At 35.1% G+C, this 25858-nt stretch overlaps 1 pseudogene; it reads left to right on the forward strand.

Annotated features, from left to right (window-relative positions):
• Positions 1-13984: 13984 nt before the first annotated feature.
• LOC116633597 lies at positions 13985-14466 on the forward strand (annotated as a pseudogene).
• The last annotated feature ends 11392 nt before the right edge of the window (positions 14467-25858 follow it).

The raw sequence follows: 25858 nt of genomic DNA on the forward strand, positions 1-25858 counted from the left end.
TGGATGGAACTGGAGGGTATTATGCTGAGCGAAATAAGTCAAACAGCGAAAGACATGTATCATATGACCTCACTGATATGAGGAATTCTTAATCTCAGGAAACAAACTGAGGGTTGCTGGAGTGGGGGGTGGGGTGGGAGGGATGGGGTGACTGGGTGATGGACACTGGGGAGGGTATGTGTTCCGGTAAGCGCTGTGAATTGTGCAAGACTGTTGAATCTCAGATCTGTACCTCTGAAACAAATAATGCAATATATGTTAAGAAAGAAAAAAAGAAGAAGAAGAATGTAGCAGGAGGGGAAGAATGAAGGGGGGGAAATCGGAGGGGGAGAAGAACCATGAGAGACGATGGACTCTGAAAAACAAACTGAGGGTTCTAGAGGGGAGGGGGGTGGGAGGATGGATTAGCCTGGTGATGGGTATTGAGGAGGGCACGTTCTGCATGGAGCACTGGGTGTTATGCACAAACAATGAATCATGGAACACTATATCTAAAACTAATGATGTAATGTATGGGGATTAACATAACAATAAAAAAATTAAAAAAAAATGGACAGGAGTCCTGAATAGATATTTTTCCAAAGAAGACATACAGATGGGCAACTGACATATGAAAAGATGCTCAACAGCACTCATCATCAGGGAAATGCAAATAAAATCCACAATGAAATATCACCTCACATTAGTCAGAATGGCTAGTATCAAAAAGACAAGAAGTATCAAGTGTTGGTAAGGACTTGGAGAAAAGGAACCCTTGTGCATTAATGATGGAAATGTAAGTTAGTGCAGTGACTATAGAAAACAGTATGAAGTTTCCTCAAAAAACTAAAACTAGAAGTACCATACGATCCAGTAGTTCCATTTCTAGGTATTTACCTGAAGAAAATGAAGACACTAATTCAGAAAGATACAGGCACCCCCATGTTTATTTTAGTGTTATTTACAATAGCCAAGATGGAGAAACAACCCAAGTATCCATCAATAGAAGAATAGATAAAGGAGATGTGATATATCATATATATATATATATATATATATATATATATATATATATATGCACACACACTATGAAATATTATTTGGCCATAAAAAATAAAATCTTGCTATTCACAACAACGTGGATGGACCTAGAGGGTATTATGCTAAGTGAAATAAGGCAGACAGAGAAAGACAAATACCATGGGATTTCACTTATATCTGGAGTCTAAAGAACAAAACAATGAACAAAGGAGCAACAACAAAGAGAGAAATAAACTCATAAATACAGAGAACAAACTGGTGGTTGTCAAATGGGAGGGAAGCGGTAGGATGGGAGAAAGGAGTGAAGGGGATGAATGGGTACAAACTTTCAGTTATTAAAAAAAAAGCTCATGAGGAGGAAAAGTACAGTATAGGGAATCTAGTCAATAATACTGTAATACACTTATTGTGGTGATCATTTTGTAATGTATATAATTTTTGAATCATTATATTGTATACCTGGAACTAATTTAATGTTATATGTCAACTATACTCCAATTAAGAATAAAAATATTTAAATCAAAGCAATTTGAGTTATAAACTTTAAGAGGTTATTTTTTATAAAAATAATCCATGATGCAATAAATAGACAAAGAATAAATATATAGAGATATGCATAGCTAGATACATAGATAATACAAAACTTCTTGGATATGGCACTTGTTTTAGGATTATGTCATTTACTATAAAAGGGGGGCATTTTTAAAATTTTTTACAAAACAAAGATGATAGTATGTACCATATGAAGTGGTTAGATATCTTTTAATCATAGTAGGGGACTTTATCAAAGCATCATAGTACTTTAATTAAATGGGAAAATGAAAATGACTATGATAATTAAGTCACACCAATTATCAGAAAAGACTCAAAGTCTGAATATTTCTAAAATAACAATTACCCTTTTTCATTTAGAAATTAGTAGGAGATATATTCATTAAAACAATTAGTAACTTTGGATTTGCGTACATTTAAAGGAAACATCCAAGTATTTAAATATTGAGAAATATAATTTATGTAGCATATGTATGTGAAAATTATGGATAGAAAAAATCAAGCATATATAAGAAGCATATTTCTCCCCAGACTTACAGTGTCATATTATATTATATTTATAAACTTATACTTCTATTTTTCTATTTTTATTTCTTGTATTTGCAACAGCTTCAAGCTGAATATACTTACATTTATAAGGATGATAAAAATAGATTGTTAAACATTTTCTATAAGCTTTAATATAAAAAGCTTAATCTACTGTATTAGTTATATTCACTATCTTAAATATATAAACAGCTAAAATACAAAAAAATGTGTGTTCATAACATTTTGCATTGTATAATGCATATCTTAGAACATTTCACCTTACATGGACAAATATGAATAAATATCAATTGAAATATTTATTTTATATATGAAATTCAACTAATTATCAAGTCTCAGAGGAAGGCAATCTTTTTTTTTTCAAGAATACAAAAACTGCAGGAAAATAAACTTTAGAGTACACACACATATATAAACATTCAATAATTATTAATAAATCAATAAAAGTTTTAATAGATGAAAAATTCATAGAATTCTCTATAGCCATGCAAATCAGCATAACTATAAACTTACTTGGAAAAATTAACTGTGCTATTTTTATAATTATGTAAATTTAATTAGCACAACTTTCTCATTAAAATTGTTATTTACCAACAAAAGATTTTGGATGTGCCTAAATTGCTATTGCATTTGGCAAATGAAATTAATAAAATAAGACTGGGCAAATAAGAAACATAGTTTTATTCCTCTCTCTGAGTTTAATAGCAACTGGCAAGTGGCCTTGGCAAATCACTTAACCTCCCTGAACCTCAGTTTCCTCCACTGTAAAATGAATTTCTGTGCTAAATGCACATCACATTCACTCCTCTCCCTGAGACTTTCTGTGCCTCTGCAAAAGACCTCTGAATGGTAGTTTGTAAAAACTATGATAAATTATTAAAACTCACATTTCTATTTATTTTGTAATATGTTTATTTCCTAAAAATTTTAAACCATATTTGTAGATGTCTATTAGGTTTATTAACTGGATTTTCAGGGTTAAAATATCCTAAAGCAGCATTTTGAGCATGTGTATCTTCCTAGAGTTTGGAAAGTTTCTCTCAACTTCACTTTCATCTGACTCACTGTTGCAAATAATTAAATGTCTCAAGATGTCAAAACTAATTTGTTCACAGTAAGATGTGGTTTTGGTTGTTCAGGGTCCCTGAAAAGGGAAAGACTAAAAGGGCTGGCAAATGGATTGCACCGTGAAAAATGAGGAAACTATGGTCTTCAATTGCATATATTTAAAACTTTCTTGAGAAAATAAATTACTTTTTGTTGGAACTTTAATATGCTGTGTTACAGGTATGAGGATACACAAGTTAGAACAGTGGCATCTTAGGAAAATAATGTGTACTCTTAAAATGTTCTGTTATAATATGGATCATTCAGATTATATGCAGATTAAAGACAAAGTAACAGAGATTGTTTTAATTGTTTGGCCAAGCCATTTTCTTAGTGTTGGAATCACACAATTGGCATTATATTAAATGCTGGGAGGGAAATAGAATATAGTATACACTCATAAAAAAAACCCCACTTCCAAATATACATACCCAAATGTGGAGAGAGGTCCATAACCATTTTTTAAAAATCTATGGCTTTACTTAAAATAGGTCAACAAAGTAAAGCCCTGAAAACTGGAAACAAATTCTACTTTACCTTTTTGCAGTTTTCACATCTTATATCCATGTTTCTAAAATCTGTTATTTCACATATATTAATTAATTACAGTTTAAGTTTATTTCATGTTTCTAAACTATAAGTAGAAATTATTTATATACTAAAATAGTATATTTATTGCTTCAGATTCGTGAATGAATTAGACTTTATTAAAGCAATTTAATTCTAATGTTTTCTTCTGATCATATGAATATGAACATTCTATTGCTTTCCACTAGTCAAAGTAGAATATCATTACTTTGGTCCTTAAAACCAATATACCTATGGGGCGCCTGAGTGGCTCAGACAGTTAAGTGTCTGCCTTCGGCTCAGGTCATGATCTCAGGGTCCTGGGATCGAGCCCCGCATCGGGCTCTCTGCTCGGCGGGGAGTCTTCTTCTCCCTCTCTCTCTGCTATTCCCCCTGCATGTGTTCTCTCTCTGTCAAAAATAAATAAAATCGGGTGCCTGGGTGGCTCAGTCGTTAAGCGTCTGGCTTCGGCTCAGGTCATGATCCCAGGGTCCTGGGATCGAGTCCCACATCAGGCTCCCTGCTCTGCGGGAAGCCTGCTTCTCCCTCTCCCACTCCCCCTGCTTGTGTTCCTGCTCTCGCTACGTCTCTCTGTCAAATAAATAAATAAAATCTTTAAAAAAAAAAACAAATAAATAAATAAATAAATAAAATCTTAAAAAAAAAAACAATATACCTATACACAATTAATCTTGTGAAGCAGAATTTTTAAGGGTATTATTTGCTTTTGACTGACCAGAGCATAAAAGTTTGGTATGTTAAGGTTGGGGGGTTTCTACCCCTTTCAGGTTTCAAAATATGAGATTCTACCACTCCAAACCACATTAATATTACAATGATGATAATAAATTCAGCTACATAATGAGAACTAGGATCCTAAATATATCCACTTTATGGAGTTAATCATGTTATAGATATAATTTTTAATCCTCACAAAACCCTTCAAGTAGGTATTTTTCTTTTTTCATATTTCAGTTCAAAGTAATTAAGTAATCTACCCAAAGGCATGCAACTAATGGCTGAACCAGTATTAGAACTCATGATGTCCTCAATTAAACCCTCTTTCCACTTCCCAGATACATACACTAACATGAAATCACTATAAATAAAGTGGTCATGTAACCTGCTTTGCTGAGGAGAGTCCTGTTTTTCACCTGTTGCCTTAGAGAAATATGAATAGAGCTTCTTTTCATTATTAAAAAAATCTTGTTTGAATGATAAATTACATGGTCTCCCTAAATATAGAGAATATAAAATGGGTTTGTACTTTAATATCTAATCAACAAGGACTTTGTGAAAATCATTATATCAGTATAATATGTATTCTGATAAAGTCTAGCTGTCATTTTCTCATTACATCTGTGTAAGAATGCCAGTCTATTTTATCAGGAAACTTATTACTGAAATCATGATTGTTTATTTTATGTTGTTCCATGCATAGTTCTTTAAGTACCAAATTGTTCATAGATTTCTAAGGAAGACTGCAAATTGCAGGCTGCCTGCTCTTACAATTAAAGGGTAGGGGTAAAATTCAGCTTTCTGTTTAACAAAGCAGCCCATTTTATAATTGTTATAGTTGTACATTTATGGGGTTTTGTTTGTTTGGATTCTCTGTGTAGATACTGTGGGGTCAAAGTTCAGCATGCTTTTGGGATAAGGGGTATGTTTTAAATTTCTCCTTGCAGTGTCAGTTGAAAAATGGATCTCTCCTCACATAGTGCCACAAGTCTCTGAAAAACACCACTAACCCTCACCCAGTCGCAGCAGCTAAGGAGTAATACTGATTAATGACACAGTCACCTGCTTGGTGCAGGTTATCACATGTAAACCTCCATTTCTTGGAAGAAGCACTCTGGAGGTCAATTTTCTAGGCCTTTGGCCTTGAACAAAATTTATATCTTCACATTTCTTCTTAAAATACTTAAGATTCACAATTTGTCTAACTAAAGGATAAAAGCAGAATGCAGGGTATGAAGAATAGAGCGTGAGTCACATAGATATAATTGTTAATCTATGTGCTGCCACTTAGTAGCATGTGACCTCAGGTAAATTGCTTAACCCCCTTAAGCCCCTGACTTCTTACCATTACATAAACATTTTAATGCGTAATATATGATTGTTTGAGGAAAATGTGAGATAACGAATACACACATTTATCTCAGTACCCGAAGAGAGTACTTAATAAAATGTAGCTACTACAGTATGATTGTTATTGTACATACTCAGTGGGGTTTTTTTGTTTGTTTTATTGAGAGAGAGGTGGGGGGAAGGGCAGAGGGAGAGAGAGAATCTTAAGCGGGCTTCATCAGCACCGAGGTTGACACAGAGCTCCATGCAGGGACTTGATTTCAGGACACTGGGCATTGAAGAGAAGCCATATCCTTTAATTTGCATGAAAACTGGGATTTTTATGGAAAGAACAGGAACCTGCTCTACATTGTTATTCAGGCATTTTTGGAAACTATCATGTGTGATGTCTTTGCAGAGTGAGACATATACCAAGAAAGGAGCTTAAATACCACTTGCAATTTTGTTTGTCCAGTCTCCAACTTCGCACACCATTTCATTGCTTCTGTTCTCTGATGAAGAGAGTGATATGGTTGTAATAACTAAGTGTACTAGGATGGCAGCAGTGATACTTTAGGAGCCCGTAACCCCCTGTGAAAGCAGGTTGCAAAAAGAGGAAAAAGTCCAGATAGATAACGCAGCAACAGGGAACAGTGTTTAAGAGGCAATTAGCAGCAGCACTGGCAGCAACCCACGAAGAGCAGAATAATAATAATGTCAATGGAGCAGTACGACGCTCTTCTACATTCCTCCATAAAGGTCCGTATTTTCTGAGATTTCTAAAGAAATTAAAATAGAGTAAAGAAATAAACAAAATTTCCAATTTATCAATTGGAATATTTGATGTAAAGTTGAAAATTTTCTCCAAATTCATCTATAGATTAAATGTAAGCTTAGTTGAAATTGTAGCTGGATTTTTAAAAATATGAGAAACTGAATCTAAAGTCAGAGGTCCTAGAATACACAAAATGATTGGTGAATGGAAAATATCTGGAGGACTTATTATATTCCCTGATTATAATGCTCACTATACAGAGCAAAATAGAGTGCTGTCTGCATATGGACTCATACATAAATTAGTCAAACACAACAGAAAGTCTAGAAATACACTCACTCTTACAAGGTAAATTGGCATCCTACAAAGATACCAAGGTTTTTATCCATACCAAATGTTCGGCAATTTTTATAAGGCCAAATAAATATCAAATGACCTAACAATCCCACTCTAGGAACTTAACCAAGTGAAATGAAAACCCACGTGCACATGACACCTATACCAAAATGTTTATACCAGTGTTTTGTCACAGTTGCCAAAAACTGGAAACAACGCAAATGACCTTCAACTGAAAAGTGGAGAAGGAAATGATTGTGCGTGCATGCTGTCAGGTGCCATCCAACAACAAAAAGGAGTTGACTATTCATGCCCACAAAACACGGATGAATCTCAAAAGCAACAAGAAAAGTGGAAGAAGCTAAACTCAAAAAGCTACACACTGGGTGAACCATTTATATGGACACGGAGAAGGCAAAACTATAGGGATGGAAAAGAGATCGTCCAGGGTTACTTCCAGGATTAGACATGAGGAAGGCATTTGACGGTAAAAAGCAGCACAGAGCAATTTTGAGAGGTGACCAAACTGTGCTGTATCTTGAGTATGATAGTGTTTCATACAATTCTATGTACTTTCCAACACTCACAGGGCGGTACCCCTCAAGTAAGTGAGTTTTACCATACGTAAATTACAAGATAATTTTTTTAAAAGCAAAATATAATGCACATTTCTGCCTGTTCTATTTCTTGGTGTATCTTCCTCACACTCTCCTCCAGTTTCTCTATCCAAGAACAGGCAAATGTAATATATAAGATTTAACCTGCAGCGTCCTGCCACAAGAAAAAGACGGAGAGTTAAAGTTGTTCACAAAATGGTGGGTAGGATTTAGATAAAACAAGACAAATGGGAGACCCATTGCCACCTTTAGGCCTGAAAGAACAAACTGAGGCGTAGTTACCAGACTCGGAGAGAAAGTCATATGGCAAGTGATGCCTTACCAAAGCTGTGGTCTTCAGTGCAGGGGGTGACAGGGGTATCATGAGTTCACTCTTCTCACTGCAGGGGATTGCCATCGGCCAACCTTACCTGGAAATTACAGAGTAAGAGGTCTCGCCAGTGTAGTCCATGCAGGTCAGCCTCACCAGGCACCGAGAGGTAGAAATTGGGGATGTTTATCTTGATGGGCAAATGGAGGACATTCAGCATAAACCAGTAAGTTTTTGGAGGAAGAGAATCCATCTTATTTAAAAAAAAAAAAAAAAAAAAAAAAACTAAAAAAATTAATAAATATTTATTTATTTATATTAAGATTTTGTTTATTTTAGCACATGCACGTGAGAGAAAGAGAGAGAGAAAGAGAGAGAGAAAGAGAGATTGAGAGAACAAGAGAGGTGGAGGGGCAGAGGGAGAAATAGACTTCCCACTGAACAGGGAGCCCGATGTGGGACTCGATCCCAGGACCCAGGATCCCAGGATCATGACCTGGGTAGAAGGTAGAACTGTAACTGACTGAGCCACCCAGGCACCTCAAATATTTAACATTGAATTACCCCATTATTTTTAACTCCTAAGGAGCTCCTGGTATTTCAATAGTATCTATTCACAATAAACCTTGTATCACAAGGAAATTATGTGTAAAAATGCATACCACAACATTATTTTTAAATAAAAGTAAAATTTCATAAACAAATATTGAAATGATCAAATACGACAAATTATCGATCAATCATCTATCTATTTTTAGTGAAAGCTATTACTTGTATAGTAATTTCCTTGTACTTCTATTAAAGCAGACCATACCTTAAGACACTTTTTTTTTGGATAAATTTCTATCTAATAATAGATGTGAAGTTTCCCATGGTGTTTTTTTCTCCCCTTGGGCTATCACTTTTTATCCCACATCCATGTACTTTGAATATTTCATCAATTTCCATAGCTTTGATAGTGATCTGTGTGTGTGATGCATGAATCTTAATCACTCATCTCCATCTGTTTTCATTTTCAGGTCATAGCTCTTCAGTGGATGACATTTCTACCTGATGTACTGACGTCACATCCTTATCCAAACAGTTCAATACCAAGCTCATCGTATCTTTTTCCCATTAATATTTTTTTTTCCTTCTTCCTACAAATAGAGATTATTTCTCTAGCTTCTCTTTTCTTTTAATATTCTATAAATAAGACATGGGGCAACTATCTGTGGCATCTTTTCAGAAGGACTGCTATGAAGAATAAAGATAATGTATGTGAAATATTCTGCTAACACTAGAGAAGTTAAATATAAATGGTTTGAAAATTTAGATTCCATATTTGTAATGAATAATAAAGATTGTCTTGGGCTAGGGGAACTAGATTTATTTTTCAAACACATTCGGTGTCTTTAGTGTTTATTTTTATGTTGTTCATGCTTAAGACATTTCAGAATTTAAATTTCCAACATTTGGTATTTACTTAACAACTTATGTAATGTTTATAGTAATTTGCTCACCAAGAGGTAGTGGATATTTTTACACATAAGTCATATTTCTAAAATGTATTTGGCCATTTTCTATATTTGTATCTTACTAAATTTCTTTCAAAATTTTAATGAGCATGCTTATTTACAGAATTTTAGCATCTGTATAATATGGTTCTGTAAATATTTTATATTAAAATGTAAATAATAGATAATATCTTTAATAAAAATTAAAATATCTGTAATAGTATTACAAATTCGATATTTTCATGTTAAATTGGCTTTATTATGTTTCCAGATTATTTACTTTTTGTAAAAAAATTACATTCTATTTACTTAAGTTAAATTTGGTGTCTCTGCCTTGATTCCATGTTCTCTGCTGTCAATGTTTCCTACATTTGATCTTTAAAAAAAACTTTTTTTGAGGTGTCTGGGTGGCTCAGTCAGTTAAGTATCTGCCTTTGGCCCAGGTCATGATCCTGGGGTCCAGGGATCAATCCCCACCTCAGGCTCCCTGCTCAGCGGGGAGTCTGCTTCTCCCTCTCCCTCTGTCTCTTTCCCTCTGTCCTCTCCCTGCTCGTTCTCTTTCAAGTAAATAAATAAAATCTTAAAAAATAATAAAAAAATAAAAAACCTTTTATTTGAATTCCCAATGCTTCTAATTTTAATATGACTATCATAATTTCATAGCTAGTAGAATATTTTCCACATTTCCAATTTACTGTGCCCAATGGAATACTCTGGTTTCTCTTCAGATCGCATAAATCTTTCGCCTTTTACTGTGCCCAATGGACTACTGTTGAAAATTCTACGAGACTCTGAATAGTTTTAGGATTAAAACTGAAGCTCCTTCCAGTGGTATTTTTAACTAAATATCCTTCCCAGTTTTGTCTGTCCTTTTTCTCTAATCAACAGAGAAAGAAGGAGGAGAAGGAGGCGTTGGAGGAGGAGGAGGAGAGGAAGGAAGGAAGGAAGGAAGGAAGGAAGGAAGGAAGGAAGGAAAGAAGGAAGGAAGGAAGGAAGAAAAGAAGGGGAAAGATGGAAGGAAGGAAGGAGAGAAAAAGAAGGAAAGAAAAAAAAGAAGGAAGGAAGAAAGGAAGGGGGGAAGGAAAAAAGAAAAGAAAGAAACAGAAGAAAGTTAGTTCACTTGAAGTATACACCAATCACCAAGCCCATTATTTCCTGCCCTCAGCTTAGTGTCAGTTTTGTGATTCTCTATATCTCTCTTTCTTGGAATATGTACTTTCACACACTTCTATACCTATGAAACCCATTATATACTTCAAGGCGAAGTGATACCATGTCCTGTATTAAATTCAACTTTCTTTCTTCTAAAAACCAGATCATTTTCTACTATTCCCCTCATCATATATAGCCTACTATATAAAAGCCTCTATAACAGCTTATTGCCTAATAAAGCCTAAATTCCTTCAGTGAAGACAAAGTTTTCCCTATGTACATATTAAGACTATATTATAAATATACCCATGCATAGATATTTAACACAACTTGATCTGATTCAACTATAAATCATTTTCTACTACTTAAATGTGTATTTATTGAGATCCTACTCTCGCATATTGTTTCTTAAAAAATCTTATTCTTCTCACACGACTGAGCTACACATGGACAGTATGACTTATACAAAGTCCTTAAAGTCTTAATCAGAGAGGCATCTTGACTCTATGCTTTTTTTAAATTAATTATTTTTGATGTAGCGTTCCATGATTCATTGTTTGCGTATAACACTCAGTGCTCCATTCAGTACGTGCCCTCTTTAACACCCATCACCAAGCTAACCCATCCCCCCAACCCCCTCCCCTCTAGAACCCTCAGTTTGTTTCTCAGAGTCCATACTCTCTCATGGTTCGTCTCTCCCCCTGATTCCCCCCCTTCATTTTTCCCTTCCTACTATCTTTTTTTTTTTTTAAACACACAATGTATTATTTGTTTCAGAGGTACAGGTCTGTGATTCATCAGTCTTACACAATTCACAGCACTCACCATAGCACATACCCTCCCCAATGTCTATCACCCAGCCACCCCATCCCTCCCACCCCCCACACTCCAGCAACCCTCAGTTTGTTTCCTGAGATTAAGAATTCCTTGTATCAGGGGCGCCTGAGTGGCTCAGTCGTTAAGCGTCTGCCTTCGGCTCAGGTCATGATCCCAGGGTCCTGGGATCGAGTCCCGCATCGGGCTCCCTGCTCAGCGGGGAGTCTGCTTCTCCCTCTCCCACTCCCTCTGCTTGTGTTCCCTCTTTCGCTGTGTCTCTCTCTGTCAAATAAATAAATAAAATCTTTAAAAAAAAAAAAAAAGAATTCCTTGTATCAGTGAGATCATATGATACATGTCTTTCTCTGATTGACTCTATGCTTTTTAAATGCAATTTTAAATTAAATTTGGGTATGATACATTTATTTTTTGTAATAAAGCTTTTCACTTTTAGTCTAAAGTGACTCCCAGAAACTAAATTTTTGTTTACTTGTCATGTTTTTTTTTTTTTAAGATTTTTTTTATTTATTTGTCGGGGGGGGGGGCTGGATCCCAGGACCCTGGGATCATGACCTGAGCCAAAGCAGACGCTGAACCGACTGAGCCACCCAGGTATCCCCTACTTCTCATCTTTGATTGGATATGTTCATAATTTAGGAAATTATTTCTTCTTACAATTACCACTATAGAATCCCCAGCCCTCACAGCCCTGCACTACATTCTATAACTTTATTCCAGAATATGTAAACCTTTATATAGAACAATTTGTATTAAATATAACCTATAAATCTTACAAACCCATGAGTCAGATACTGGAAACAGAGGGAATAGTAGGTATGCTTAGCAGATATTCTTTTCAAAAACAGTCTGCTAATCTCCTAAATTTTCTTTACAAGGAGAAATTCTATTGTCTGGAGGTTCTGTGTTTCTTTTTTGTTAATACATCTATACACCTTTAAGATTCTTCTCTGAAATCCCATGCTACCCAGAAAGGATGCTGACCTTTTTGCTTATTTTTATTTTTTGTCTGACTTTACAGAGGTTTACATCTTATATCTAATGTTGATACCTATGATTGCTAATAATGCCAGACCATCTTTAAGACTCCTTTTTCACAAAGCAGCATTTCTAAAGAGATAGGCAATCTTAGAGTATCTTCCACCCTCCCTTGATTTTCCCTCTATACCAACAATACTAGATGAACAGCTGCTGAAGTGATGTCTATCTGTAATATATTTTGTTCATATTAGTATTCAAATCATTTCATATCACTTAATTATACCCATGTCTACATGGTGATGGCCATCATGATAGCTCCTAAACATGCTCGTCTGCTTTCTCACCTTGTCCCTCACCACTCAGGAGGCAGAGGCAGATTCTCTGACCATTGAGTTGGAAAGAAAAAAAAAAACATATTTTGAACAACAAAAATACTAAATATGCAAAAGTCATACATGCAACAAAGAATGTGAAAAATAGAGCAGGATAATGAATTAGAGAGTCCCAGGTTAGGACCTGATACAACTTTTAAATAGTAAGGTAGGAAAGTCTTCACTGAGTGAATGGCTTTCAAATCAAAACTTGAAGGAACTGAGAGAGCAGGCATATGGATATTTGGAGAGAGAGCCATGCATTTTGCCAAATTTTATTAATTTTGTTTTCTCACTAAATAAATTTCACTTAAATTTCTTTAATGTTTTTTTCCTTGCTTTTCTGGTACCTTTTTAAAGTTATTCTGTTTCTGACATGCATAATTGTTTATGGTGCCAATTATACATTGTATATATACAAAAATAAAGAATTATATATAAAATATATGTTCAATAAATATTTTCTTTTGTATATTAATCAATTCATTAGAAATATTAGGGGCGCCTGGGTGGCTCAGCCATTAAGCGTCTGCCTTCGGCTCAGGTCATGATCCCAGGGTCCTGGGATCGAGCCCCACATCGGGATCCCTGCTCGGCGGGGAGCCTGCTTCTCCCTCTCCCACTCCCTCTGCTTCTGTTCCTGCTCTCACTAACTCTCTCTCTGTCAAATAAATAAATAAATAAAATCTTTAAAAAAAAAAAAAGAAATATTGTAAATTCAGCTATTTTGTGTAGAACTGAATTCCAGAAAGGTAACATTAGAATTATCAAAAGCTATTAAAGCAGCTATAAGATGTGCTTACTTGCTCTCTCTCTCTCTCCCATTTGATTCAAACCTTCAAACTTATTCTTTGAAAAGCTAGGGAACAAACTCTAATTTAAAAAAATACTTAAGTGGGGTGCTTGGGTGGTGCAGTCAGTTGAGTGTCCAACTCTTGGTTTTAGCTCAGATCACGGTCTTGGGGTTGTGGTCTCTGGGTTGTGGGGTTCCACAATCTGTGCAGCCTCTGCTTGGGATTCTCTCTCCCTCTGCCTCTCCCCCACGCCACACACACATGCCCTCTCTCAAACTTTCTCTCTCTCAAATAAATAAATCTTTAAAAAATAAAAAAAAAATACTGAAGAAAATCATGCTTCCTTTTTTTTCCTTTTTCAAATATCGTGGACAAATCATATATGTTTACAAATTTTTAATTTATTGGTTTTGCAAAAGAAGACACTATCTTGGGGCACGGCTCCGAGCAAGAGCCAATATGGCGGCCGAGCGCAAGACGAAATTGTCCAAGAACCTGCTGCGCATGGTGTTCGTGCAAAGGGGACTGGACTCGGAGACCAAGAAACAACTAGAAGAGGAAGAAAAGAAAATCATTAGTGAAGAGCACTGTGGATTTGCCAGAGCTTAAAGAAAGAGAGTGTTTCATAATAGAAGAGCAGAGTTTCTCGTTATGTGAAGATCTTCTCTATGGAAGAATGTCATTCAGAAAATTTAATCCTGAGGTTGAGAAATTAATGCTCCAGATGAATGCTAAGAACAAAGTGGAAGAAAGTTAAGGTGAAGCAGTGGAGCTCGATGTGTCAGATGAAGAAATGGCCAGAAAATATGAGACCTTGGTGGGGACAATTGGAAAAAAGTTTGCCAAAAAAAAGAGACCATGCCAATTATGAAGAAGTTGAAAATGGACATATAAAACCAACAGTTAAAGTAAAGAAGATGTTTCTAAAGCCCCAGGATTAAAGTAAATGCTTTGAGACAGAGCTCAGGAAAGCCTCAAAAGAGTTAGCATATTGTGGAACTCATTCTGAAGGCTTCTCTGTAGTTATTAATACTATAATGTTTATTTGTAAAGAAATGGATAATTTTGGTAATATGCCATTTTTGAAACAGGTGTGGTGGATGTTATACATCCTTTACTCAACGGTGCTCATCAGGAATGGATTTTTAGCCCTCGATCTTCAAATATACAGAGGTATGTGGTTGCTTCCTAAAGATCTTTTTGACCTCAGATTTTTTTTTAATAGAGCTTTCCAGTCGCAGACCTTGAATTGACACACATAAATTAAACCAATGTTTAAGTTGCCCTTATGTTTATATTTTACTTTAAATCATTAATCATGTCAAGCCAATTTATCCATACATTTTGGAATCGAATGTCATAAGGACTTAGCATATATAAATTAAGAACAAACATGCCTCTCCAGCCTGAAGTACTTGCATGCTGCCAAGTCATTGTTAGTTTGTGGAATTATGGATTTTTGTTTAAAGCTTGTATTAATAAAAATTGTTCTGTAATAAAAAAAAGAAGACACTGTCTTATTCAGTATTTGTAAAAAAGAAAAATCATTTGTTTAAAAAGTAGTTTGCAGAAGACTCAGGTCATCTGTAATTCTCATTAAAAGAACATCTGGCAAATTAAAAAGGAAAAAATGCAGAGGGCTTGAGTGAAGCATGTTTGATTGTCTAGGTAACTGCAATGGAACCTGGGTCACTGGAGTAGATCAGGAGAGATGAGAGTCAAAAAATGAGATCAGGAGGTAACAAAAAGTTTGATTTGCAGGGCCCTGTAAGTCACTGTCAGGAATTTGCCTGTATTGTTAGAGCACCTGAGAGCCCTGGAGGAGTACTGAGCCATAGAATGACATGATATGACCCACCTTTTAAGAGGATCACTATGACTTTTATCTCAAGAATAGAATACATGGAGAGAGAGTTAGAGATTATTACAATCATACAGGCAAGAGAAGTGGTGTCTTCATCCAGGGGGTTAGCAGTTGAGTACTCAGATACAGATTCTGAATAAACTCTAAGAACAGAGACAACAGAATTGAATGATTTTATCAGGGACTTGAGAGAAAAAGAGGAGGCAGAGATGACTCCAAGGATTTTTCTTGAAAAACTGAAAGGATGGGCTGTCATAAAATATTGAAATGAAATACGAATAGTGCCGAAAATAATGTTATACAGCATTCATTAATAATGACATTAGTGTCTACTATAGTAATATCAAAGAGATGATCATCTTCCTATGCTAAATGAGTTTATAAAAGCTAATAAACCTTTGATACAAAAATTATAATAGAAAAACCTTAAAAATAAAAAGATGTCATTTATAAAATTTAAGCTATTTTCTTCTACATAAATCTCTAATTTATATGTGGACATTTTATACACACTATTAAATTAACTAATTAATCTATCATTCGTTAACCAGTATTAATGAGTACCTACTATAGGCTAGTATTCTGTGATCCAGCAGTAAAAATGCCTACCTAAACTCTAGTGAAGATAAGAGGTTACTTAGATAATTTTAAATAGATAGTTATACAGTGATTTCTTTAAAGATTTATTTATTTATTTTACAGAGAGAGAAAGAGAGAGAGAGAGAGAGAGTACACATGCAAGTGGGAGGAAGAGACAGAGAGAGAATCCCAAGCAGATTCCCCACTGAGTGCAGAGCCTGACAGGAGGCCTAATCCCAAGACCCATGAGATCATGACCTGAGCCCAAATCATGAGTTGGATGCTCAAATGACTGAGCCACCCATGTGCCCCATACAGTGATTTTTTTTTACACTTACATTATTAATTCTTGGAGTTTTGCCATTAATTATGTTAAATATAATGTGCATGCAAATATGACAATGAGATATTTTTGATATTGATAATTGATAAGAGCTTCAGGATTTACTGGATATTTAGGATGAAACAAGACAGAGAAGATAATAATTATGATAGACCTTGAATACCTAGGGGAATATCATGTTTCAGAAGATGATTTTATAATAAAAGCAGGGGGTAAGAACTGAAGAGGAATAAACAGGGAGCTGAAATGAGTAAAATTATGTTGAGAAATGATTTCACCTAACAACATAAAATATGAAGTGGTAGGGATTGTACTGAGACACAATACAAGAGCTCTGCTTAAAAGGTTACTGCAGAAAAAAAAAAAAAAAGACTGTTGCAGCAAAGCAGACAATATATTTTGGAGATCTCTACTGTCTTTTAGTGATTGAGTAGCTTTGGAGAAGAGATTACCAAAATGAAATGGAGGGTCATTGTACTTATCCAATTAAAAGAATAACTTTTTTTTTTTTTTTAAGATTTTATTAAATTATTTGACAGAGAGAGAAACAGCGAGAGAGAGAACACAAGTGGGGGAGTGGGAGAGGGAGAAGCAGGCTTCCCGCTGAGCAGGGAGCCCGATGCGGGCTTGATCCCAGGACTCTGGGATCATGACCTGAGCCGAAGGCAGATGCTTAACAAGTGAGCCCCCCAGGCGCCCCCCCCAAATCACTTTCTTTAGCAAAACATTGGGCATGTGGCATTGTGACTGATTCCTATATTTTGGCATAACTGACATTCTCCGGAGAAGGCTGATGGAAAGAATAACAGATTTTTGGAGACACTGGAAGATAACCTTATTCCTATCTCCTTTCCTTCTTTCCACATACCAAAATCTATCTGATAGTGGCAAATTGTATGGAACGTGAAAAATATTTTTATAACTGGTCTGAAGTACAGGCTCTAGTACCTGCTTATTTGGGAGAAAGAATAAAACTAGAGAATCACCTTTAGCAGCTCTTTTTCAACAGGGTCTATAAATAAAGGAATCCACAATCTGGGTTCTAATGCTGGCCCTTCCACTATGCAGATGATGAAAGCATTCATTTATTTTAGAAAGCTTGAAAACATTAGAGCTAAATTAAATTGTATGTGAAGTCGAAGCCCATGTTTGCTCCAGTGACCACTCAGATTATAGCTACAGTGTGTTCGCGGGAAAATGAAAAGAATCTTTAGACTATATTTACATACGTAGATGATACATGTATAACAGTTTCAACAAATACTTTTAAACTACTCTTCAAAATCTTCGAATGAGAATGAAAAATTGATCTTAAGATGGCTGACTTATTAATGATAAAACACTAAATCAGATATATTTAGAAATGTGTTTCAAATTGTATAATTCAGCTAAGGCTTTTAAAATGTGGCTGAGAATTGCTGCATGAAAATAAATGAAAAAGTATAGATACGTACTGTTGTGTAATCCCTGATTTTCATCACAGGAATTTAGCTGTTGGTATTTTCTTTGTAGCATTAAATTGTTTTGTTTAAAACACTTTGTATAATTTGTGTTTTTAATTTTGTAAACACCATCTATGTTGTGATGAGAAGTACTTGGAAAAATCATTAAAAAGTTGTTTATTAACTTGCCTTGACTTTTTGAAAATGCCTCAATATTCTGCACGTTAAGTGTGCTCAGAGCGATCAGCAAGCTGAGAGCATTCTGTTAGATATCAGACCAGTCCTGAACATCTTAAAGGAAACCTACTAATTAATTTAATCTTGATTTTTTTCATTTTCTCTTTAAAAGAGTTGTGCTTTACCAAAGCTTATAATTGTGCATATTTTTGTTTCCCGATTTCAATATACATTTGTAATTAATATGGTACCTGGTACATCTTGAAATAGACAGGAACAAAAACACAATGGTCACTACTCACTAAATTAACTGTTTGGATTTGGGTAGTTTTACAGGTGAGCAACACCTGAGAACACAGACACTAATTTAAAAATCTCACAAATAAATACAAAATCTCAGCTGGGATGCATGCCCTGAAATATAAGCATATGGTATCTTGAAACCTCATTTTAGGAGATATGACTTAAAGAATTTCTGACAGGACTCCCTAAGGAAATAGAAATTGATCTTAGAAAAGTAAAATTAGTACAGAAAGGGCAGGGGGAGATCTTCACACAGAAGATGCAGCATTTGCAAAACTCTGTGGCAAAATGGAGCATACACCAGTGCTGAAAGAAGGTCAGTATGTCTTGAGTTCATATAGTGGGGGGGGGGGGGGGGATATGGTACAAGATGAAATAAGGAGAAGCATGGAGCAGTCAGAAGATTAACATTTTTGAAGACCACGATTTCTTTTTTTTAATCTTGGAGAAGATAATACTTGCCTTATTACCACAGAAAAAATACAGCATAAGAAATTTTATAAGTTCTGAAATATATATAAGAAAAATGAAATAAAAAATGCTTCCTATTTCATCAGTCTCAGCCATTGTAAACAGAGCAGTTTTCTTAATAGTTTTACTACCTTGAGCATATTAGGATACATTAAAATGATCAAATCATTATTTTGATAATAATATTTTGTGTTGAAAAAAGAAAAACCAAAGAGATATAATGCTTCTAGCTTAGGAAATTAGTGAAGAGATAAATTTATTATTTCACAGAAAGCCAGAAGAGAGATGAGCTTCTGTTTGAACAAAATAGATTAGAGATTGGAATACCTAAATTTTCAACAAAAATGATGGCGTGATTATAGAATGGATAAATGTCTACTGAGTGGACATTGTATATTGTTGTATATGTAATTAATTACTTTAGGTCATTAATTTCATGCAGTGAGCTGGAGTGTGTGGGAAGAGGCTGAGGAAAGCTCTGATTTCTGCAGTGATGTGTCTGTGGTAGCCATGGGTAAAGATTTCATTCTTTAGTGTATAGATTCCCATAGTCAGGATGGCAATACTCACTGGAGAGACTCCTTCCAGACAGTGAAAAAAGAAACTATCTGAAAAACTTAAGAGTGGTCTTAGTATAGAGTAAATTTATCCAACTGGCCTAAAAAAGAGGAAGTACTGTTGTGACAAAGAGGTAATATCACAGAAGAAAAGCAGTGATATCACTAATAGTTACGTTGAAATTTACAGATCATTTGCTCATACATTATTTTAGTTGACTGTCAAAACAAGCATATAAGGAATGACTTATGTGGCCTCTATCAATTAACTTATTGTTACTTGTGTGCCTTTATAATATGCATTCTGGTAATAAATGAATAGCTTTATCAAGACAGCTCCTACAAGAGAGTGCTGCGCTATATAAGAATAGAACACCAAAGAAGAATATCAGATTGCTGTTGGCGGGGGGGGGAGACATATTTTCCCTAGGTAAGTTGACAATGTAAGAATCTCTTTGATGTCTGGAAATCCATTTCTTATAAAGCATAAAGCTAAAGTTTTCAAAACCTGTCCTTGGGCGCCTGGGTGGCTCAGTTGGTTAAGCGACTGCCTTCGGCTCAGGTCATGATCCTGGAGTCCCTGGATCGAGTCCCGCATCGGGCTCCCTGCTCGGCAGGGAGTCTGCTTCTCCCTCTGACCCTCCCTCCTCTCATGTGCTTGCTCTCTCATTCTCTCTCTCTCAAATAAATAAATAAATAAATCTTTAAAAAAAAAAAAAAAAAACCTGTCCTAATAACTTATCAATTTTTTGAAGTACTCAAAATATTTTTTTTAAATATTTCCCTGCTTGGAGACACATGATATCTGTATATGGTTGTATATGTAATTAATTACTTTAGGTCGTTAAGTGCATTTCATTTTCAAATTTTGGAGTTACTACTATAAAAAACAAATTCTTTTTTTTTTTTTAAGATTTTATGTATTTGAGAGAGAGAGAGATAGCACAAGTCGGGGGGGCAGAGGGAGAGGGAGAGAGAGAGAGATTGAGAATCTCAAGCACACTCCACACTGAGCCTAACGTAAGGCCTGATCTCATGACCCTGAGACCATGACCTGAGCCGAAACCAAGAGTCGGATGCTTACCTGACTGAGCCACCCCGGTGCCCCAAAAATCCAAATTCTTCATCTGTGATTTTCACCAGCAACCAGAATGATTTATTTTTCAATACTACTACTACTTTTTCAGTGATGATATACCATCAGTCATCTCTACTCTTACTATCAATATAAATGCTTCCTTTCCCTGACTTCTTCCCCTCAGCAGATGAGCAAAGTCAAAATCAACCTATGTTAAAATATCTTCCCCATCTTCTCATTTTGTGATTATATCCTTTAAAATCCTTTTCGAATTATGTTTATTCCAACCTCCCTCATATGTGCCACACTGGCCAACTGGCTAGTCCTCAAATGTATCCTGAAATCATGTTCTGCCCTTATAATGCTATTGTTCTTCCCTTTGGGCCCATGCTCCCTCTCCCCTCTCCCCATCTTGGCCCATTAGAAATTCATTTATTCATAAAATTCCAATTAAAATACACATCATCAATTAAAGATAACCATATATTCTCAACCAGAGTCAGTATCTCAAACACTCTAGTTTCATCATTTTGTTTCTCCACGAGGTAGCTTGATCCTCACTATCTGTTTAGAGTTACTGCCATTTATGTTTGATACACTAAGCAACAGGGATTCTGTCTTGCTTATATTTACGTAGGCTTCACTTGCTCACATAAGGTTCTTGCAAGAACCTTGCTCAAAATTGCTGCTGAGCAAGAATCTGCCATGTGGCATTGTATCAGTCTCCTTCCAGCTTTGAGAGTTAACATTCAAGAATGCTTCTTTATGTGCTTTTGTACTCAACAGCCAATTGTTCTTGGGTTCTGGTTTTGAGCCACATAGTCTTAGATTCTGATACTTATTTATTTATTTATTTATTTATTTATTTTAAAGATTTTATTTATTTGTTTGACAGAGAGAGACACAGCGAGAGAGGGAACACAAGCAGGGGGAGTGGGAGAGGGAGAAGCAGGCTTCCCGCTGAGCAGGGAGCCCAATGCGGGGCTCGATCCCAGGACCCTGGGATCATGACCTGAGCTGAAGGCAGACGCTTAATGACTGAGCCACCCAGGCGCCTCTAGATTCTGATATTTAAAGGAAAGAAAACATCTTATTCTCAATCTGAGAAACCAAAACACTGTGGCTTTCCAATGTTAAGTGTTTCACTGGGTCAAATATCTTAATAACTGCACAAACCAGTTAATTCAGCACAGTTAAGCAATACTTACGATTTTCTATCTAGAGAGTCATTGCTACTCTGACAAATGTTTCTCAAATAAAAATACCTCATGTGATACCTCAATTATGACATCTCAATGTGTTATTTTTATACTTGGGTTTCTAATGCTTTATTTTATTTTATTATTTTTTAATGTCTCTGTTCATTTATGTGGGATATCTAATGTAACACTTTATATGAAATGCTGTGTAAATATCTAGATCACTTTTGTAACAATGGTCATGAGGTGTGTTCTGGATTTAAAAATTTATGCATTTATTTTTCAAGAATATTTCAGGGTCGCCTCGGTGGCTCAGTTGGTTAAGCATCTACCTTCAGCTCAGGTCATAATCTCAGGGTCCTGGGATCAAGCCCCACATTGGGCTCCCTGCTCAACAGGGAGTCTGTTTCTCCCCCCCTCCTTTCCCACCTACCCACTCATGCATGTGCTCTTTCTCTCTAAAATAAATAAATTTTAAAAATCTAAAAAGAAAAAAAGAATATTTCAAATCCCCACTTGTTCATTCTTTATATGGACTTGTTATGTTTTCTCCCACTATTTCTCTTATTTGTTTTTGTATACTTGATTTATGTGGTTTTAAGGTAATTTACTTTCAATTTTAAGTTTTATTCAAAATCTAAAATATGAGTAATTTATGATCTCATATTCATAAATTCAAGCAAACACCATGTGTCAAAATACCCTAATTTGGACAGAACACTTTGTTTTTAATTGTACAAGTTGTTTTTCTTAAGTAACGAATAGAGAAAATTTGACATGGCATATGGTAGGTGGGTGGACACCCTGTAGGCACAAACTATCTTGGAAAACTAGACGCCATGGAGAGTGACTCTGGATAAATTGGCAATTAATTGGATGATCTATAGACAAAAAGACTGGTGTGGCATCAGAAATTTGAATCCAACATTGATGGAAATCAAGTACTATTTCTTAGCACTGCGCCACTGTTTTAAGCATGACTGAACCACATTCTTTGTTATATATTAATACCTTTTCATGATTAATAGCTTTAGAGATAGTTATCCATTATCCATATTTTTTGTATCCTCTTTCTAACAAAAGAAGCTTTGTAAAAGATAGTGGACTGTAAGTATATTTACTTGATCCAAAGAAATGTTCTATTTTAAATGTTTAAATATGTTAGGAAAATGCAGGGCTGTCAAAGTGTATACAAAGGGAATATATACATTTATGTGCAAGAGTTTATTTATGAAAAACATAGGGGCGCCTGGGTGGCTCAGTCATTAAGCGTCTGCCTTCGGCTCAGGTCATGATCCCAGGGTCCTGGGATCGAGCCCCACATCGGGCTCCCTGCTCTGCCGGAAGCCTGCTTCTCCCTCTCCCGCTCCCCCTGCTTGTGTTCCCTCTCTCGCTGTGTCTCTCTCTATCAAATAAATAAATAAAATCTTAAAAAAAAAAAAGAAAGAAAAGAAAAACATATATTTATATGCAAGAGTTTAAGGTAAAATAATCTAGATATGCTGTTAAAATTTTGGTCAGGTACCATATTTTTCTTTTTGATACTTTTCAGTTTCTTCCTGAAGAAACAAAATATTACTTATATTATATAAGGCAAGTATGTATTATCCCATGTAAAGTTCTTCGGGTAGTGCTTTCCTATGACCCATGCTCAGCCAAGTATTACTTATAATTTTTAATAAGAACACCAGGAGACTAAATAAGTGTTATAATTAGTTTTCTCTACACAGCTGAATATGAATTTAAAATATTTTAATGTTAACTCTGAATATATTTTTATTAAATGTTACTATGGCATAAAATATATAAGTTAATTTTGAAATATTAAAACTTCTTCACCCTTACTAGGAACAAAAATATCTGATGGGGCGCCTGGGTGGCTCAGTTGGTTAAGCGACTGCCTTCGGCTCAGGTCATGATCCTGGAGTCCCTGGATCGAGTCCCGCATCGGGCTCCCTGCTCGGCAGGGAGTCTGCTTCTCCCTCTGACCCTCCCCGCTCTCATGTGCTTGCTCTCTCTCATTCTCTCTCTCTCAAATAAATAAATTAAAAAAAAAAAAAATCTGATGATTTAGAGTAGTGGCTCTGGAACCATATGATCTTGTTTCAGATTCCTGATTTGTTACTTAATACCTTCATTATATTATATATATTATTTAATCTTTCCAAGTGTCAGTTTCCCATCTGTGACATTATGATGACATCAGTGTCTATTTCATAGAGTTGTGAGGATTACATATGTAAATATATGTAAAACACGGCCAGCCAAAGAGTAATCATGCAACAGATGTTAGTTATAATTTTAATTAATATTTCACTTTAAAATTTTACCGAAAGATAAATGAAGTTTCTTTTTTTAAAAGACTTTATTTATGTATTTATTTGAGAGACAGAGCGAGAGAGTAAGGGCAGAGGCAGAGGGGGAAGGAGAGACAGATCCCAAGCAGATTCCCTGCTGAGCACGGAGCCAGACACAGGGCTCTATGTCAAGACCCTGAGATCATGACATGAGCCGAAACCAAGAGTTGGACACTTAACTGACTGAGCCACACAGGTGCCTTGATAAATGAAGTTTTTATGTCCCTTTTCCATATTATATAAGAAGATCTGAATATTCAATATTTAAGAGCACGTTTATAAATGAATTTATTGAAAATTAGATTATTTGGCATTTAGAAAACTTGTCCTGAGAGGTTTTTGACACCAATTTACTGAGAGTAATTAAAACCAACAGAAATCGAAAACTGAAATTCACAAAAATTCTTCTATTAGTGTTTGGGTAGAAGAATTCCATAGTTTCTAAGTCATTTAGTAAAAAAACAAAACAAACAAAAAACACAGCAATTTCAAATATAAGATACAAAATAAATGCCATAAAATATAAAATATATGCATTGAGCATATGATATATTTCTAACATGGGAACACAAAATATTTCATTTCTGGAAATAAAATAGGAAAGATTAATTTATTGAAGGCCTTTAATATTTCTTCAATACTATGCAAGGAAGCCAGGAGTTCTAAGACAATAAAAAAATCACATATAGGAATTTGCTGAATATCTATTAGTTACATCTAATTTCTGTGTCTTGTTAATGTAGACATAACTTAAGCACTAAGTTTTGAAAGTAAAATAGATCAAGTGGAATCATATATCAAGACTCCAAATGAAAAAGAAATAGGGAAAAGAAATAGGGAGGAATGTGGCTAATTAAAGCTAAATGCTTCAAATTGAAATAGAAGTAAAAAAAAAGTTAAGCTACTTTATTTAGAGGAAATTGGTTCACTGCATTGTCTCTTTAAAATTTTTCAACAATCCATGAGATAGATATTATAATTATCATTCATGTGTTATAAGACCTGACATATACAAAGCTCAAATAACTTATTGAAAGTCATACAGCTACTTTCCATCAAAATGCAATTGCTACCAAACTCTGTATGATCGCTATGTTTTCCAAATAAATAGAAACTGGTAATACTTGTGGAAATATTTGAATATAAAGGTATAGCCCAAGGAAAAAACTGACCAGTTTCTTGAGTGTCTATCAATAATTCTTATCTAAAACAGAAATAGTGTATCTTAAAATCCAATAGCACATTTATTCCTATTATACATTAATTATTTCCTTCCTCATGACTAAAGAATACATTCATTATTTGGAATATAAGGCAAAGTATTTTTTAATGTTTAAATAAAGTACCACTGAGGAAAGAAAACAAAAAGAGAAAGTACATATCCAGTCATTTATACCATTTATTGAACCCTAGCCTATGTCCAATACCTAGGATACATAAAGAAGAAGCCACAATAACCTAATCAGGTCAGTGTCTACTTTATAGACTAGTAAACAGAAGTTTAGTGAGTCTAGACATTCCATGCAAACATGCACACAATGAAGGACAGAGATTTAAGTTTCAGAGATGTTTGATTTTACAGTCTATGGACTTTTCAATGACTATTACCCATGAAAAACTTAGTTTCTCCAAAGTAGTGCATTATAATAAAATATGCTCTGCAAAGAAGAACCTTACTGGTGCAATGCCTGTACTTTCAATCTCATGTAGTGATTGGTGTGATTAGAAGAAGAAATTATTGTACTGTCATTGTATCAAGAGTGGAAATAGATCCACAAGATTAGTTTAGCATGAATAACCTAATAAAAATGATTCTGTAGGTGAGAGAGGAAGTAAAGAAAGAAAATAATGATGAGAGGTAATGAAAACAAAATTCACATATTCAGCAGATTTGAACTAGAGGACCTGGGACACAGGAGAAGTTGAATATGTATTTGTATTCAGTGTAGAAATCATTACTTAT

The sequence above is a fragment of the Phoca vitulina genome, unplaced genomic scaffold, assembly GCF_004348235.1.
Source record: "Phoca vitulina isolate PV1807 unplaced genomic scaffold, GSC_HSeal_1.0 scaffold8, whole genome shotgun sequence".
Taxonomy (NCBI): domain Eukaryota; kingdom Metazoa; phylum Chordata; class Mammalia; order Carnivora; family Phocidae; genus Phoca; species Phoca vitulina.